General features: G+C 43.9%; 1 protein-coding gene across 3 annotated transcripts in view; it reads right to left on the bottom strand.

The window, feature by feature from the left end:
• Positions 1-15130, bottom strand: part of Rftn1 (raftlin, lipid raft linker 1) — a 197452-nt gene that overhangs the window by 96617 nt on the left and 85705 nt on the right. The window lies entirely within an intron of this gene.

The raw sequence follows: 15130 nt of genomic DNA, 5'->3' as shown, positions 1-15130 counted from the left end.
TTGTGATAGTGTAAAAATGAATCTCCAAGGTTTCCACGTACGGTGAAAAGCAATTTATGCTTCTATTAACCATCTGGGTATGATTTACATAAAATTTAAAAAAGAAAAAAATTAAAGAGGAGTTGGTATTCCCCAGGTGTGAGACTGTGGTTCATTAAGCAAACTTCAACAGGTTATTTTTATTTTGTTGTTTCCTGTAGCATATCCTTTCTGAGGTAGCATAATGTTTGAGACATAAAAGAATAAGCTGACTTCAAATTAGTCCATCTGGAATAAACCAATTCTAACATTTAACTGGCTCAGAACCCAGCCACCATGTTTCAATGCTTGGTCAGAGACTGAATCATGTTCTTACTTCTTCCCCTAGAAAAACGACGACAGAAGGATCCAGACCTTTGAAGGAGATTTGGTCAGGATGTGTTGTCATACATGACATCTCAGCTGGCAAAGACTGAGAGAAGAGCCCTGAGAGAAGCCTTGTAAAAATCCAGGCCTAGCAGGGTTTATGATCCCAGCACTGGGGGAGGGGCAGGGGCAGAGACAGCTGAATCCCTGGCTGGCCATCCTGCCTAGCCTAATCGTTGAACCCCAGGTCCCAGTGACATACCTATCCCCAAAAGCAGATAGACAGTACTTTGAACAACACCTAACGCTGTCTCGTGTGTGTACATGTGTGTGTGTGTGTGTGTGTGTGTGTGTGTGTGTGTGTGCACAAGTGAGTACACGCCGCTGTGAGCTGCCAACTGTGTCATAACTTATCATGGAGCACTAAAGCCATTTCAATCCCTGAAGAGGGAGACACGGGAACAGCCTTTTCAGAAAAGGCCTCTCAGAGGACAGGCGTAGGTCCTGTAAGGCAGCTGAGAGAACACCAAGATGGACTGAGCAGGTATACTGAGACCCTGGAAACTAGGGGCGGAGAAGTGGGCATCTAGCAGGAGCCTCCAGGAGCCAGGCTCTGGCCATCTAGTGAATCACGGGGTAGGGTAACAGGTATTTGCTACAGTCAGCTGCTAAGGAAGAAGCAGTGACCAGAGTCTCCTGGTTGAGTGACCACTTGCCACCCTCCTGTGGGTGAGGGAAAGGCCATGCCATTGTGTGGCCTTAGAACGGGACATGGGAATATCAACTTCCCTGAGCTCAGACGACATTACTTCTGGAATGGATGAAGAGATGTGGATTTAAACAAAGTCACAACATGGTCGTTGTAGGAATGTGGGAAACTGACTAGCAGAAAAAAACAACCTCTCTGGTTGTCTTTTTTGTGAAGTAACAGTACATACTTCAAAGCCTGTAGATGATTGGGGTGCACTACAACTTATTATCCTCCAGCCCAACCTTCACAAATCTCAGGAGCTGACGGATCCAGAGCTAGCTGGAAAGGTGTCACATCTACATAAGCCTTGAGACACTGTCCCCAAACTTCCTAGGCCTTGGTGCTTTCACGGCAGGTGGGACTGTGGTGAGTAACTGTCTATGAGAGAACCCGTGGGGACAGACCTCCCAGGGCAGAGCACATAGAGCCTTAATCAAAAGCACAGAGGAGTCCTTGAAGGGCACTGAACACAGATGTGACATGGCTTGATCATTTGAAAAGCATCCTCCCCTTCCCACTTCAGGGGCAGCTGGGAGACTGTCCCCATGGTCCAGACAATACCAGATGCTGGTATTCCAAGTGGGGAAGCTATGGTGAGAAATAATGGGTTCTGTTTTCGAGGCAGAATCCTCATGATATCCAAGAGAGAGGCTGAGGGCACAAAAGGAAGAAAGTAGATGAGATGACACCAAGAATTACTGCCTTTGCAGTTAGGGGAATGGATGAAACTGCCACTGTCATGATGGGGAATAGTTCGGTTAGCACAGGTTCGGCAGGGCAAGAGAAATTGACAATTCAGTTTCATCTATGTTAAATGTGGAATATCCAGCTGATACACATATCTGTTACACAGTTGAAAATAGATTCAGATCTGAGGTGGGGCTGTAACTCAGTAGACTGCCTGCCTAGCATTTGCAAAGCCCTTGGCTTAATCCCCACTGCTATGTGAACCAGGCCTGACCCACCTGAACTCCCAGCACTCAGGAGGTGGAGGTGGGAAAACCAGATGTTTAAGGCCATACTCAACTACGTTACAAGTTCATGGATAGCCTGGGCGACACAAAGCTCTGTCTCAAAAAGAAAAGGAAGGAAGGGAGAGAGGGAGGAAAGGAGGGGGAGGGAGGGAGGGGAAGGGAAGAAGAATACACACACAGTCTCAAGTCGGGTGGCTGGAGATGTAGTGTAAAGATCATTGGCATCCACGCGGTATTTAAAGCCTGGGACCAGCTGAGCGCCTCACAAACTCTCAAGACTCTTCACTATAAGAACTCTGAGAAGCAAGGAGATGGCAGTAATTCTATGCCAGCAGCTGTCTGAGGAGACTGGTTTCTGGAAGTCAACTAAGGAAGCTTGTCGCTGAGGATGGTAGAAGCTACCCTGGCAATTGCTTACCTGAGCAAGCTCATCATCTCCTCTCTGATTTGCATATTCTTTTGAAATCCCAAGAGGGATCCATCCTAGGCAACCTGTCTGGAGGTGTCTGTGTGCCTTAAATCCGAGCATTCTGTTAGGTTGGCCGACTGTCAAGTTACCTGCCGGTTAGGTTCAGGATACCTGAGGTCCTCTGGAGAAAAATATCATGCTTCTGAGCTGCTTCCTAGAAACAATCTTGGGGAAACTGAAGGGAGTGCTCTGGTCTCTCACTGTAGGGGCCTCCCCTGTGTTTGTGGCACTGGACAGGCTAAGCTCAGCCATTCCAAAGGAGTCACCATGGCCTGGGAATGACCCTCTCTAAGCAATTAAAAATACACAGCTCTAAATAAATCCTGTTACCACATGTGGCATTAAACATTTGAAATGATTTCAGGCAAAACAGTGAATCCCTGAACTTCCTACAAGGTAAGAATAACTTGGGAGCTGAGCTCCTTTGGGTCTTTGGGGACAGATCTAATTAAAAGCGACTTTAAAAACATTAAAAATTATCAACCATTCCTTTAAGTAAAAAGCACATGGCAGAGAAGTATGACACAGCGACTTTTAAGTAATAAACACATAACAGATCTCACTTCGGTCTAAGTCATAGAAGCCATAACCTAAGTCATTTCAAAGTTTAGGTGACTCCCCTTTCCTAAGCTAGGAGGCAGAGCTAAAATTTCAGTTAAAAAAAAAAAAGAAGGAGAGGTGGTGTAGCTCCTCAGCAGGGAAGGCCATTTTTTGCTCTTTTTGGAAATAATTGTAAGAAGCAGAGACTAAAACCAAATCAGATTGGGGCACTTCTCCAGCCAGATGAAAATTTACTAAATGTCAGTTGTCAAAAACAAATTCTTAACTCTGGGAAACAGGAAGAGAGGTTAAGACTCACCCAGCCCAGCCAATCCTATTTTTTTTTCTTCTTCCAAAACAGCACCAAGTTCAATGAGAATGACCAGGATAGCTATTTTTGTTTTTTAAAAATAGTAGGGAAAGAAATGAGCCAGCTGTAAGTCTGCATACTGGCTGGCCGTCTGTCAGCTTGACACAAGCTAGGATCATCATAAGAAGGGAACGTCAAGTGAGAAAATGCCTCCAGCAGATCAGCCTGCAGGCAGCATGGCCACGGCTGGGGCATTTCTTGATTAATGATTGATGTGGGAGCACTGAGGGAAGTGTGCCACCCATGAGTTTGTGGGCTGGGATGTAGAAGAAACATGCTGAGGGAGCAATGGAGAGCCAGCCATGTGTGATTGGTAGCGCCAAGTCAAATCCTGCCCTTAAGAAAATTCTGAAGAGTGGAGGGATGGCTCACAGTTGAGAGCATTCCTGTTCCTGCAGAGGACCTGGGTTCGGTTCCTAGCACCCACGTCTGATGGTTCAGTAGTTGAGAGCATTCCCTGTTCCTGCAGAAGACCTGGCTTCGGTTCCCAGCACCCACATCTGGATGGCTCACAACTGCCAGAAACTCCAGCTCCCGGAGGTCTGATGCCTCTGGTCTCTGCAGGCATCTGGACATACGTGCACAAATAAGCACAGGCAGATCCGTGCTCATATGTACACACACACACACACACACACACACACACACACACACACACACACTTACAAAAGTATTTAGAGGGAAACAAACTACATACAGACAGAAGTGTATCAGACTTCGTTCTACTATCTAGGATCAGGAAGTATTTCTTAAATCATGGAGCAGATGAGTAGTCCTTGAGTCTGTAAAAATCAGTCACAAGGCCACAGACAATGGAAATTAGTGAAGTTCTGGCTAGAATACAGCACGTGGGAACAAGACAGAAATACAAGTCCTGAACATGGAGGGTGCGTGTTACACAGCTGGTGAGTAATCAGAACCTAGCAGATGCATGGTCAGAACGAGGCTGAGGGTAGGCTGTCTCTCCAGGGGCTAAAGCAACGGAGCAGGGAACTAGGCTGCAAAGAAGCAGTGGGACTTGCCTCCATCCTGACAGGAAGTTCAAGACGGCATTAGAAGATTAAGCCGGCGCACAGGCACAGCGTGTGATGTAGGAAGAACAAGGAGACAGTGGTTAGTGAGAGAGATTTCAGGCACATCCTGGCCCTGTCATCAGTGGGTTGTGGGGAGAGAATAAACCATAATGTTCCTAGGCTTCCAGAATAATCGGGAAAAGGGATTTTCTATGATGTGAATACTCTATATTAACAAAACACACACGGACAACAACAAAATGAGACTGCTGGAGTTCAAAGTTTGCCCTAATTCTGAGGGAAAAATGGGGAAAAAGGAGAAATCCCTGTGGATCTTTACTGACTGCAGCTGCTATAATGCAGATCATCAGCGGAGCTCAGGAGGAAGAGAGAAGGAGGGCCAGCCTGCTAGGCCGCTGCCCCTTCTGACCCCCCGCCCCTCCCCAGCCTCTGTCACCACCTTAGTCAAAAAGGGTTTGCTACCTATAAGAACATTCTGGAAATGATGGCACTCTCAAGGAGCTGTGTGCTGCCCAGTGGATGCCTGTTACAGGGGAATATCAACATATTACATCGTTACTTATTTTAGAGAAAATCTTGCCACATCCTGTCTCAGGGCTTACAGTCAGTGCTGGCTCTTTGCCAGATAAACTACCCAACACCTAACACAAGGCCTTTCTGTTTGTCTTGAAAGGCCAAATATAAACGAAGGTCCTTTCTGTCAGTGCTCTGGGCTACAGGAGGAGGGAACAGCCATAGGAAGAGACCTGCTCTCTTAGACTCCTGCAGACTCTCATGAACACACCAATCACAGAAAAAGCTAATATTCATAATAGTGCATAATTACCATTTTTTTAAATCAGGAACAGAACACTGAGTAAAATCAAATATTCCTGACATTTGCTGGTTCAGAAAAAGTCCCACATCTGCACACAAAAATAACAAGGATAGCTACCCATGAGTGGTTCTCGAGAGTTGTATGGGCCACAGACAGCTGAGTGACAGGAAGTCTCAGTTTGCACACAGTTACAGGTTTCAAGTTCAAGTCTGCTGCTATTTCTGCTCTTCTAGTTCCTACCTACACACTGCCTGCCTGGGATGGGCACAGTACTGCCATGCTCTACATCCACACATCCAATGACGTCACTACAGAAATGTATCCAGCACAACTCAGGAGAGTGAAGCTTCCATTTTAAAGTTTCCCATCAGTTCCAGGGCTGGAAAGATGCTCAGGTGTTAAGAGCACTGGCTGCTCTTGCAGAGGACCTGGGTTCCCAGTTCCCAACACCCACGTGGTAACTTTCAGCCTTCCGTAACTCCAGTTCCAGGGGATCCAGCACCTTCCTCTGGACTCCACAGGCCCTGTATATAATAAATGTAGAGTGCACACACACATGGAAGCTAAACACTCATACAGATAAAATAAAGATATATTGTTTTCTAAAATTAAGCTTTGATTCAAATGTGTCTGTGTTAGGAACACACAGCTTAGCTATGTCCTTAAACCTGAATGTACCCAGAGCCCATCTGGAATCCCCTAAAATGCAGATTCTGATTCTACATCAGGGTAGTGGTCCTGAGAACTTGAAATTTCTCAGGAACTCCCAGGAGATGCTGACACTACTGGTCCATGAACCACACTTTGAGTAGCAAACACCTTGCTCAGGAACCATGAGTCTGACCATGAGGCTTCCATTGGGTTCACTGTCTACATGAATTTACCCACACCTCCCTCTATGGAAAAGCTTGTGTGACTACACCTATGTCTCACATGTGCCATAAAGCACAGAAACAAGTCGTCAGAACACTGAGAAGGTGAGAAACAAGTGGATGAGCATCATCCTTGGATGACCACTGGAAGCCTGGATTATCAAGAGCTGGCATCTCAAGGCAGAAATGTCTACCTGAAGTGAGACTCCTTATTAACTATAACCGAAGGCCATGTATGTTTCAAACCATCTTTTTGGTAACTGCAAGTTTCTTCAAGTTAGATCTCAATAGGTCTGGCAATTTAACCTCACTCTGTGTCCAACAAAGTTCTTCTGAACAGTAAGAGCCGAGGTAGTCATTTCTAGTGTGTCTGGGGACGGGTGGTGGGAGCAGTACTGTTATCCTGAGTCTGAAATCACTTCGCAAATCTTATGAGTTATCTGGCATTTTTATACCTATGTATCATTGTACTTTGTTCATATTTACCCCATACTCCTTCATTCCCCCATCTATTTTCCCACTTCCTCCTGCTGGTCCCTTTAATGTTATATACACACACATACTACTAACACACATAGATGTATGTACATATATACATACATACATACATACACATTCTTTACACAAGAGAAAACTCAAAGGAGCCGGACAGATGGCTCAGTGGTTAAGAGTATGTACTGCTCTTGTAGAGGATCCAAGTTCAGGTCCCAGCATCCACATCAGATGGTTCACAAATGCCTGTAACTCCAGCTTCAGGGACTCTAACACTTCTATCCTATGAACCCCCACACAAATACAGATACACATAGGTACCTACACCTATGCACCCACACACAAACACAGATACACATAGGTACCCACACCTATGCACCCACATACAAACACAGATACACATAGGTACCCACACCTATGCACCCACACACAAACACAGATACACTCAGGTACCCACACCTATGCACCCATACACAAATACAGATACATGCAGGTACCCACACCTATGCACCCATACACAAATACAGATACATGCAGGTACCCACACCTATGCACCCATACACAAATTCAGATACACACACAATGAAACTGTTGCTATTAATTATACATTTTAATAATAAAATACATCTTTTAGAAAAAGAGAAAATGAGATATTTTGTCTTCCTTCCCTCCCTTTACTATAAAAACACTACTTTAGTTAATATGTAAATTATTCACAAATCCACTTTGCTGAGGTCTTAGCCGGTCTCCTCTGAACCGAGCCATTTCCACACAGGACAGGCAGGTGGCCTCTGACATGCACACCAAGCCAGGATGCCTTCAACCTAAATATTACTCAAATACCAGTGGTTAGTGACTTCATTTCTCTCCTAAATTTTCACTGAAAATAACTATAAGAAATAGTCTCTGTTCTCCCTTTGTGCTGGGTGTCTCTTCCATACACGTCACTAACTTCTAACCCAGTACAGTACACAGACTTCTCAAAATGACTTCAAAGCTCTAAGCAATTTACTTCTAACAATAATATTGAACCCTGTGTTCTTGAAAATATAAGGTGAAAATTAATCTCAAATTACTATGTTAATGTAATTACAGTTTCAACAGGTTTTAAGGTGAACTGTAGAAAATTACTTTAGGCTTCATACAGAAAAATAAATGTATGAAAGTGACCATGATCCTGAAGAATAGTTTTCTTATTACCATACACACTACACATTTTTTTTGTAATAATTTACATGATATAGGGGTTGGGGATGTAAGTCAGTTGGTACAGCATGTGTTTAGCAAGTGTGAGGCCCTCAGTCTGATCCCTAGCAAGGGAAAAAAGATAATGTAACACCCAATAAATAAAGCAAAGAAACAATAGCAATAAACTATCATAGAGCTAGAAAGATGGCTCAGGAGTTACGAGAACTTGCTGCTCTTTCAGAGGACCTAAGTTCAATTCTCAGCACTCCACTACCAGTACGTGATGGGGAGCTCACAGCCACCTGGAACCAGTTCCAAGGAATCTGACGCCCTCTTCTGGCCTCCACAGGCACCTGCACTCACGTACGTACGTGTACACACACACACACACACACACACACACACACACACACACACACACCTAAACATGAATCTTTTTTTAAAAAATCAGGAAAAATTAAGGCCTACTCATAATAAACACGCCATTTCATTTGGTGGCAAAATCAGGTTAGTATAAGAAATGTTTCTGGCAACATTATCTTCCTAGAAAAGAGTAAAGTTAGAGGCCTGCCTCACACACTAACTCTAATTCAGCCATTCTCGACTGGAAGCATTTTCTTCACTGGTGGATGTTTCTTCACTGGCCATGTCTGGAGGCATTTGTGATTGCTACAAATAGGAGATGGAGAAGTCATCACCAGTATGTAAGTGCCCAGAATGTGCAGTGAGGCACTCTTCGATAGTCTTCACCTAGGCTTCAAAAATAAGGACAGTGTGCACCATGATGCAATGTGCAGGGACTCCGTAATAAGTAAACGGCCATTTTACTTATTGCCAAAGACAGTTAAGTCATATCAAGAAGCTCCTGCAAACACATAGATGTTCTTTACTAGGCAAATAGGTTTTTCTTTTCTAGTAAGATCCAGGTTAATGGGCACAGGAATTGGGGGACTTAAGCGACACTGGGTTTAAGAATGACCGCACAAGGACATGGGTATGTTGCCAACCTCCCTCTGTAGAGATGATCTCATCGCCTCTCTAAAAGAAGGCTGCCACTTCAGAAGCCACAGAAGGCATCTCACCAACACATTTTCATTTTGAGAGAGTGGAGAGAAAATGATGTACTTGTGGCCTCAGAACAATCTCCTGCAGAAAGTGACCAGACCCCGGCAGCCAGAAAAGTAGAGCATCCTAGAGCTCCAAAGGGTCCGTATCTGCAGTTATGTGTGCATACCAGCCTGGGCACGAGTGTGACCCCTGCTCTCGCGGTCCCTCCACAGAGACAAATGATGCTCTGACACACCCATAAGCTCCAGGGCCAGTGAGGCCAAAAGGAGGTGCATATCTACACCAGGAGTCTTAGGTACTCTCCCCACACAACCTCCACCCATACCACTTCAGTTCTAAAAGGAATTAGTAAGTGCTGCTTCACTTTTCTGGAATATGAAGTGGGAAGTTGGTAATTAGAGAAAATAATAGCGTCTTTCTGCTAGAAATGGCGTAAGTATGAAACCTCAGCTGAACACATAACAATGTCTTCAACCAATACTACAACAAAAACACCCATCATGAGGACAGCGTGAGAATTAATTACGATACTTAATACATACAGGAATGCGGCAGAGGACTCGCAGACTCAGAAACAGGTGTTGTATGAATACGAGTTCCTAATTTGGATTTTAAGTGGAGTTCCTAATTTGGATTTTAAGTCTTAGTAGCGGTGTTAAGTTCCAGCTCATGGTGGATGAATAGGAAGCAAATGAAATGATGAACCTCACTAGATCATATTTATAGCATTTATGTCTATGTAAAAAATGTTTTTATCTTTCAACCATTGAAAGTATTATCGAAAACACTTGCACAGATTAGAGAGATAATCATTACATCAAGATCTACAGAACATGGAAACACTAATAATGTCCTCATATGCGTCTGAAAGTTATTTCTCACCTGCATCTTACTGTACTCTTATTGAAAATGTAAAATTTAATTAGTACTGGTCTTTTCTAGGTCCTACCTCTGGTAATGTCCACCCGACTGGCAAAGAGGAGGAAAGATTCAGGGAAAAAAAATATGCCAGGAAGATTTAAAGTAAGATCATCAGAATTCTTAAATTTAGTACAGATAAGACATATAAATCCCCAAATCTAACACTTTAATAGAATTATCTGCAACTGAATTACCTGCTCTGTATGCATACAGTCTTCAAAACTGTGTCTCAGTGTCCTCCCAGACCCTTACGATGCCACAGAATAAATCTCCCTCCTAGAGAATCCATTGTCTGAAGAGTGCATGCCTGTGTAAGAAGGGACCTTATTTTATTTAAAAACAAACACAGATACTTCAGGGTACTGTGGTATTCATATATATTTTAACATCAACAGGAAACTCAAAGAAATGCAGCACGCGCTGTGTCTGTGTGGAAGCTACCTGCCTCCTGTTCTCTGCCATTCTGGAATACTTGTGGGGAAAGACTGGAAAGCACCCGAATGCTAATTTGACCAAAATAAAAAACAAGAAATATTGGGAATGACACAGGTGATCAGAGCCAGCTCAGGGACCGGGGAAATGAGTCTCCACACACACCAAGCACGTCTCTTCTCTTTTCTCCACTTGGACAAAGGCCGCCACTTTGGAGCAAGAGAATGAAAAAGTGAGGCAAGATGTTTAGGAGTGTGGATTGGAAAAAATTCTTTCCCCTGGAGAATGTGGCTTGATGCTGGCATATTAGGGAAAGTGCAAACACAATAATTAACAAGGAATCCTGTGACTTCAACACACCAGAAAGGGTGTCGGCCCCTGAGGGAACTGGGAAATAAGAAGAATAAATTAGAGTAGGCTGGGTGACATTGAACAGCTCCTGGGGGTCGTGAAGGGGCAACAGAGAGTTAATCAGGTCTGACACACACCTTGGGGAGCTGGGGAAGCAATGGGCACCCTTCCTATTTCTGAATCCACAATAATGAACTCCACACTGAATAGACAGCTGCTTAGTTATTCTCTGCTCAGATTCAAGAAGCAAGCTTCTGGTCTACCTTTCTGGGCATCTCTGCTCTCTGCAAACAAGCCTGCTGCTGTGGCTCCCCATCACAGTAACACATGTCAATCACCCACAAGCCCACTGTTCCTCTTTCTTCCCTGTGTGATTCCAACAATCAGCTAGCTCCAGGCTGATGACCAGCATTAAGTGTGAACATTTTCTAGGGCACACTTTTGTAGGTGATTTCACCCTCTGTGTATTTCCCTTAATTATGGAGCCTCTTTCTAGAAGTCCTATAATTTTCCCAAGAGTTAAAGTAATTGGTAAAAATTAGAGATGAAGAGATATGAGTCCACTTAAAGGGGACACTTGCAACTATAATTTTTAAAAGAATTTTCCTTTTAGTTCCAATATAATTCTGCACTTTTCCAATTTTGCCCTTTTCAAATGCCAAAGAAAATGTTCCTGTTATCTTGTGGGCCATAAAAAAGGCAATGTAATGCATTCATGCTTCACTTAAGGTCCACAAAGAGTTCCCTTCCACTGAAGGGCATCCTTTAGATGTTTCTTTTAAAAGAGAGAAAAATAACATACAAACACTCTTGTGGCAAATCACTGTTATTCTTGCCCACGAAAGGGGTGTGTGTGTGTGTGTGTGTGTGTGTGTGTGTGTGTGTGTGCATGCAAGTGTATATTCTATTATTTTCAGTCATGTTGTCTGGCTTTACATCAAGATGTCATCCCACTATTGGTAAATTAATAAGCCAACCATTGGTAACTTAATAAGCCAACCACAAAGCCATTTCTAATGATCTTACAATACTTTAGTGAGTACTTATAGCTAAATTCCAGGCATGGTTTTAATATTTGAATCTTTCTAAAATTATTTATTACATTTTTATTTTACACAGTTGCATGTTTTTCTTGCATGTGTGTATACTGTGCACAAGCCTGGTGCCAACGGAGGGTGCTGGGTCCCAGGCGAAGCTGGGAACCGAACCTGGCTCTTCTGTAAGAGCAGGTAGGTGCTTTTAGTTGCTGAGCCATCACTCCAGGCCCTGTTGTTCTTTAAACAACAAGAGTAAACAAGATTTTTTTTTTCAATTTTTATTTAAATGTTTGTGTAAGTGTATGCACATGTGTGCAGGTAGCAGCGGAGATCAGAAGAGGTCACCGGATCCCCTGGAACTGGAGTTACAGGTGGTGGGAAAGAACACCAAGTGTTCCTAACCACTGATCCATCTCACTAACCCTGCGGGCATAGTTTTACTCAACTCTACTTAATGAGAGCCACTGGGCAATGCTTTCTAGCACTCAAAGATGAGACTCCAAAGATGCGGGAAGATTCAGCAAGGAGGAAGGGGGGCAGCCACCAGGTAAAACACAGAAGTCTGAGAAATCCAAAGTCCACTACCTGTGAAAGAGAAAACAGGCCCACAGAAGGTACACGATCAACAAACACACCCCAGTAACACAGCACAGATAGCCCTGTGGACCCAAGATGGCAGCCAGAAGCATGGGTTAAAGGCAACATTTGAAAAAGGAAGGTTTCACATAAAACACCAAACTTCTGGATTTTCTTGGAAAAAAAAATTGTCCAAGAAATGGCAATGATAACCCAAAGTAAGGCACCAGGTCTCTAGTTTCTCTAGTCCTCACTCAGGAGCTGGGCACTAGAGGCATCTGCATGGGCAAGCCTGGTCTTAGATGGAAGAAGGAGCTGCCAGAATCTTAGACTCCGCCCCCAGAGGAGAAACTAGAAGTAAGGCCTGAGCTGAGATGTGCTTTCCTGGAAATTGAGCAACAAAAAGCCAAAAGAAAGGCCTTTCTCAGCATCACTTGACACAGTGGCTAGAGGTGACTCATTCAGGAATGTGTGCTACTTCTTAAGTACTTGGAAGGACAGCTTGCTGATGGGGACCATCTTAGTTAGGGTTTCTACGGCTACAGCGAAATACCATGACCAAAAGCAAGTTGGGGAGGAAAGGGCTTATTTGGCTAACAATTCCATGTTACTGTTCATTATTGAAGGACGTCAGGACAGGAACTCAAACAGGGTAGAATCCTGGAGGCAGGAGCTGATGCAGAAGCCACGGAGGGGTGCTGCTTACTGGCTTGCTTTCCCTGGCTTGATCAGTCTGCTTTCATATAGAACCCAGCTCCATCTGTCCAGTGATGATAGCACCATCCACCATGGGCTGGGCCCTTCCCCCACCAATCACTAACTAAGAAAAATGCCTTACAGCTGGATATTAAGGAGGTATTTCCTCAACTGAGGCTCCTTCCTCTCTGATGATTCTAGCTTGTGTCAAGTTCACACACACACACATACACACACACACACACACACACACACACACACACACACAAGCCATTACAGAATCAGAGAGGAAAAATGTCTCAGATTCCATTACATGGTTGATTTAGAACAAAATCACTTGCTGTAGATCTCAGCAACCAACCACACCTCTTCAAAAGGCTTGTTGGAGCAATCTGGTGGAGCCAGAGCATGGGGGGTTTGGCTGGGCCAGCAGATGGAGCAGGACTCAATCCTTATGGATCCTGGTGGCAGCTTCCTAGGAGCCTCCCTCAGCCTTGTTCCAGCTCCATTTTCCAGACCCTCCACCTTTGCTCTGTGGTCCAAACTCTGCTTTCTCAGGCTTCAGGCTGTCTTGGGCTAGACTCCATACCTGGAAGTTCCGAACCACTGTGACACTCTCTGTTCAAATCTACCCATTTCTCCAGATATAGAGCTAATGAAGGGCTCTGGGTCTCCATTTCAAAGGCTACCCCACTGACAAACTTCCGCTAAAGATGCAAACCAAGACCTAAGTTCTTGCTTGACATCACCATAACTGTCTGCACAGTTAACAGCCAGTGAAAGGGAAGTTTCTTAAGACCTAGGTGGTCTCTTTAGAGTCATCTTTGCACAGTAAAATTACACAACACACAGTTATCTTAGAAAGTCAATTGCTAAGGACATTTGTTACATAAAACAATCTCAATTATCTTAGTCAACAGGCACATGGGCCACAGAAGACCTCCAAAAGGAACAAGAGAGTTCCTGGTCCCCAGTCTTAGTTCCCACAGATGCCCTTCTACTGCCAATCATCTCATCAACCTAGAGAGGACTGTACTGTAAAAGCAAACCTTTCAGGTTTACTGAAGACTTCTCTACAAGGAAACAGTAGTCCCATCTCAGCAGTATCACATTTCACGGGAATTTGAGAAGATTGCCAAGGGCAACTTTGATTAGATGCATGTTGTGTTGTCTGTAGTAGCTTTATTTCTAAGTCTCATTCCCTAGGCCCAAAGACAACTACCCAGCAGGACCAGTCCCTGTGCCAGGTCAGGCATCACTCTAGGAGCTCTGGGTCCAAGGAGCTTTCACCCATCAGTGATGAAAACCCTCTCAGTACAACGAATGACCTAGCTCAAAACTAGCTCTGCCATGAACAATTCAGGGTCTAAGAACTGGGGCATCATAGTGCATCTCTTCATCTACAACTGCAAAACCACCTAGAATTAAATCCACACTCATGAAACATCAGATATGACATTTTAATAACTGACTTCTCTTAGCCTTGAAATGTTAAGATTTTTGGCAATTTTAAGATTCATTCTAAAGAAAACTGCACAGGAAAAAAAAAGTAACTTAATGACACTTAGAAGCCAGACAAAATGCAACTATATTGTGTGTTAAAAACCACTAAGTGGTCTTAAGAAAAAAGTAAGTCTTTCCACTTACTCAAGATTACATGTTTAGCTGTTTCTGCTGGAGTCACTTTTCCAAGGAACTGATTTTGACTGAATTCACACTAGCTGAAGAACAATCAACACATGTAGGCAGTTTGACCCGCCACCTTGAAATGTAACAGCAGTTAACATGACTTTCAAAAGAAAAGATCTGATAGTGTTTTGTGGATTTGAGTGAAATTTGTCAAATGGTAGGCTTCAGAGGCATTGCCACTCTGCCTTTGGGGGGGGCTTGGTAACGATGCCCCCCAGTTACCCAAACAGCACTGCAGAGCATTTCCTTCTAAGACTCATTCTCAGTATTCCTATGTGTGCCCAAAGAAGTAAGGCCCAGGCCCAGCAAGAGGGCTCAGAAGGGAATGATAGCCTGAATTTGAGTCCTGGAACCCAGTGGTGGAAGGAGAGGACCAACTCTTTCAAGCTGTCCTCTGGCCTCCACATGTGCATATTCACAGATGTGCACACAAAATAGAAAGATAAAATTTTAAAACATCTAAGGAAATAAGACACAGGTTAAAATCTAATTTCTCTTTCAGTAGAAG

Source organism: Onychomys torridus, chromosome 18 (genome assembly GCF_903995425.1).
Source record: "Onychomys torridus chromosome 18, mOncTor1.1, whole genome shotgun sequence".
Classification (NCBI taxonomy): domain Eukaryota; kingdom Metazoa; phylum Chordata; class Mammalia; order Rodentia; family Cricetidae; genus Onychomys; species Onychomys torridus.
This window is presented reverse-complemented; position numbering and strand designations above follow the sequence as displayed.